Raw genomic sequence first — 4,852 nt, 5'->3', positions numbered from 1 at the left:
CTGCCGGGGCCGAGTGAAACTCGGACAGTGGCAGTGAGGGTCTCAGAACGTAGGTTTGTTTAGAGTGACCTTCTCTCTTTACTCCTATTTTAAAGATGATGCTTCCTTTCAAGACTAAAATAATTCTTTTCACTAAAGTATCTATTTTACTAACTACAGTACTAAAAAACTGAGCCTTTGTGTTTGAAAATGTTGCTTTGAATACCTTGTTTTGACTATTATTGTAGTCACTGTTTGAAGTGTCAAGTGTCATGTCAAAAGGAAGGCGTCAGCTAAACAATTTCTTTCTAATTTTTAACTAAAATAATTATTCTTAGCTTCATGTATCAAAAACAACAAAAAAAGAGCTTTATTTCATACTTCTAATATCTAACTCCTTTAAATTTAACATATAAAATCTCCCTTTAATGGTTTAAATTTTGATATCTTTCACTTCCTATAGAGTGAAATATTTTGCACATCTTTTTTTCATGTATATACCACAGATTTTCCTATATGCCTTTTTGTTAGTCTTGCTCCTCAGATTGACTTGCTTAATAAAGATTTAGGTGTTCAGCAAAAAATAAATACACTGGTTAAAACAGTTTAAAATATAGCAGTAAGTGTATTTTAAAAAGCAATATAAAATTATTAATCCCTATCTGTTTTACTTTGGAATCAGTGGTGGCACTTTTTTTCTCATTTTTTCTTGAGTAGGCAAATACATCCATTTCTGACTTAATGCATGTAAACTCTTTGTTCAGTGTTCAGGCCCCATGGCCATGTCTCATTACATGTACTTCACTTTTGGATTAAAATGAGTTTTATCCCTTGGATAGTGCAGAAATCTGCATGATAGAGTATATAGTTGAAATGACCTTTGAATAGTTCCAAAGGGCTATGGGTCTGCCTGTAGCTTAAGGATATTTTGCAAATTTTAAAAGAGATGGTAAAGAAAGATTCTAGTTCATCAGTTGGACAACTTATTACTTTGATGCCAGATTTGGTTCTTTAAACAATCATTTACCCTGACATGTAAGTAAAAAATTGAGCTTATCAGAAGCTTAGAGAACTATTGTTTCTACTTCTTACAATGTCAGTAGTAGCTCATCATTTTCTTTCCTTTTTAATACAGGAAATGCTGTTTTTTGCAAGGTCAAATTATGTCATTCTAATTACCTTCTGTAATTTCTTTTCCTCTTCTTCCTTAAAAGATTTTTTTAAGAAAACAATGGGGGGGATTCTTTTTTTTTTTTTTAATCTTCTACTGAAGCTTGGTTGAGGTAATACTGCAGCACTGTATTAAACCAGATTTTTATGAGTAATTGATGATGAAAATTTTCTATATAAATTATAATTTGATTTATAAGTCTTTATTTTTATTTGTAAATAGATGTGTAGAAACACAACTGAATTTTTATTCTGTCTCAATATGTTTTAAAGGTAGGATACTAAAGTTTGTGGTTTTTTCTATAAATTGTCTCTCTAGAAAGATATTTAATGAATTTAGACCAGAGGACTGCAGTAGAGTGCTGGAATATTGTTTAGGTAAGTTTATTTAGCGAGAAGTGAAAAGCAGTGTAAACAATCTCAGGGAGGTAGATAGACTTAAGAAATCAAACAGCCTGAGGTAGTGCCTTAAGGTGAATGTCTCTGTGGGCCAGAAACAAATGAAGTCTACTGATAGCTGTCATTTCCCTGGCTCCATTAGTTGCTTGGAGTTCTCTTGAAAGTTTTGTAGTTATTCAATAAAAGATTCATGTAAGTTCTCTGTCAAGCAAAGGATACAGTTAATGCTTATAAATTTCTATTTTGATCTATCTCCAGTACAATAGCTCTTGAAAACAGTAATGGTAGTATAGTCAGTAAAAGAAAATAAAAAAGGCAGTCTTCAAGAGGGACTTTAGTATGTTAAAATACAAATCAAGGCTGGCTCATACCTGAAAACCACAGTTTTCTCTGCATATTTCTTAGTTTTATGTGCATTCTGATACCTGTGTCTTCCTTACAAGTAATGTGTCTTCCTGCTTCATCGCTGTATGCTAGCATGGTGATTCATGTCTATTCCAAAATCAACTAATTTTCTTTGATAGATATTAAACTTGATGCGGCTAGGTGTGCATCTCTATTTGTATTGAACTGTAAAAAATTAATGCCTCCTTTCCTCTGAATGTAAGAAGCCATATATTTTCTAAGGATATCTGCAAGTCAGTGTTATTCATAAAAGACTAAGCACCCAATCAATGTATAGTTGTCATATAAGCTAGTAGTGTTTTATCTGTCATACTGAACTGTGAAGGCCATATTTGGAACGCATTCTCAGAATTAGTATAAGATTTCTAATGGCTTAAATTCTGGTTTTAGCTGTGTTGTTCAGATCCATACTTCAAAAGTACAGGTGCAACCTAATGAAGATGTTTAGTGAATTTGCCCATCATTACAGTATGAGATTACTTACCTGCTTTTTCTGTGATCTAGTCAGATCTTTGGAACAAAAAACACTGAACAAGTGTATTTGTTGGTTCAGAATTTAAGAGTCATTCTTCTCAAGACAGTCTTGTATTCTCTGATCAATTTTCTTCCTTGTAGATTTTTTATTTCAATATTGTTTCAGCCTCAGCAATAAAACTGGTGACCAATGCTATGAAGAACATGAGGCTAGGGTTAACTGATATGATAGAAAGTAGAAGAGAGAGGTTTTAACTTGATAGTTTGCTAAATTTCTAAAGAATCTATAAATCAAGACTAACACTCTCTGATGCAGCATCCTGACTAGCTGAATACTCTAACTGTGCCTTTTCTATTTCCAAGCATATAAAGAATTCAAATAAATTTTTATATGCATGCAAACTGTACTTGGGCATAGTAGTCTATATTCATCTCTGCCTAACCTTGGAATAGAACAGTTCAAGAATATTTATTAAAGATTATTATTATTATTGAGCAACATGGTCTAGAGAGAGGTGTCCCTGCCCTCGGAAGGAGGAGATTGGAACTAGATGATCTTTAAGGTTCCTTCCAACTCAAACCATTCCATGATTCCATGATTTTTTTTCCTTAAGTTGTCACTAATCACTTGCATGTTTTTGGCTATGACCTGTGTATTATCTGACAGAGAAACATTTATCACGAGGATGTGGGGCAGTAAGCAAGCTCCCTGTATCTTGCTGCACCTTAGAAAATGTGACTGTGCTGCTGACAGTGGAAATTTTCATTTAGGCGCCTGCTTATGTCACCCCCGGACACTGACCTTGGCAACAGGGAGCTGAGAAATACAGATTGGGAAGAAAATGGCTTTGTTCTGCCACTTTACTTTTGCAACATCATTCTTAGCTCTCTATATGAGCTGCAACAGGCTGTGGGATTGAGTGTTGTGTTTTATGATGGTAGGAAGCTCAAAGACCTGAAATTTTCATTAAAGATTCTAGACTGTAAATCCTTCAGCTGAATCAGCATAGACTTCAAGTATGATTAGATGCCTAAACCAAATCTTTCGTACTCTCACACTCAATGTGGAAGTACCCTCTTTAATTAAGCAATAATTAAATACTCTGTAGTTGAGACATCACATATAATTGTGCTATTCATGCTTTCTAAAGCACAGTGGAATTAATTAAATGTGCCCCACTACCCTGGGGGACAGGGTCTTTAATATGTGTTAGCAATTAATGGGACTAAAACCCAACCAAATCGCTGATTCCACTTCACAATAAACAACAGTCATAATGAAGGACTTAAATAAAAATGTTATAATAATATAATACATATTAATATAATAATAAAACTAAGAACTCCTTGGTTCGTTCCACTTTCGATTAGATAGCGGCTAAGGAATGTAAGGCAAGATAGAATGAAGATCACTGAATTCATAATTAGACTCAAAAAAGCAGTCCAATTTATGCAGTAGAATAGGGATAAGATTTCAAGGATACTCAGAAAATAAGTGAAAAACAGGAAATAAAACATAAACAGAGAACACCCTATTGGAGGAGAAAAAACAAACTAAACTAAATCAAACCAACCCAAATCTTCTTCTGTACCATTCTCACTTAACACACTTGTTAGGAAAATTGCTCAGATGTAATATCTACCAGTATAGTAAATTACAATTTAGAAAGTTTCCATTAAAGAAAATATTAACATCATGTCAATCTTATTTAGATTTGTTTGATTACACCAAATACCATGACAAATTAAGTCACTGATTTCCCTGCTCTTTGACAAATTCTCCACTGGCAAGGTATTTATTGGTAGTCCATTAGGTTCTCCAAGGACTGTCTTCAAATGAGCAATTTGGCTTCATACTGTGTTATGCAGAAATAGTGAATTAGAAGAAAATTAATCTTAATCTAGAAAAAAGAACAGGAGTGGTGTAAATGACTGTTTTCTTGATTATTTTTATGTGTGTGTGTATGATTATCTTGAGCAATATGCATTTACACAACCTTAATTCTAAAATTGTCATGTCATCAGGCGTTAGTCGAAAACAACATTAGTTGCACAAAACTAAATGCGCATAGTTTGCTTAGGAATGAATTTAAATAAACCAAGCTAATCTAACAAAAAAATTCATTAAATTATTTGATTTCTTGGCTACTGTGCTGCTTGTTATCTTAGTACTCAACCTTTTAATTTGACTTTAAGAAAAGTCTTGTCTTTCTTATTTTTTGTGTTTCTTGAGTTTTTTAATTATTTTTTTTCAGTACTTGAAATATTTTGAAGGAGTTCTCTAAAATCATCTTTGCTCCCTATTTCTCTTAAATCGGCATTTATATTCATAATTCTTTACAGGTAACTTACAAATAAAGTGATAATGCTAGGCTAAATTAACCCTCAGCATCACATAGCAACTTTAACAGATGTGTATTAAAAA

Source organism: Lepidothrix coronata, unplaced genomic scaffold, assembly GCF_001604755.1.
Source record: "Lepidothrix coronata isolate B3197 unplaced genomic scaffold, Lepidothrix_coronata-1.0 Scaffold56, whole genome shotgun sequence".
Taxonomy (NCBI): Eukaryota; Metazoa; Chordata; class Aves; order Passeriformes; family Pipridae; genus Lepidothrix; species Lepidothrix coronata.
The sequence above is the reverse complement of the archived record's forward strand: the minus strand, read 5'-3'. Positions refer to the sequence as shown.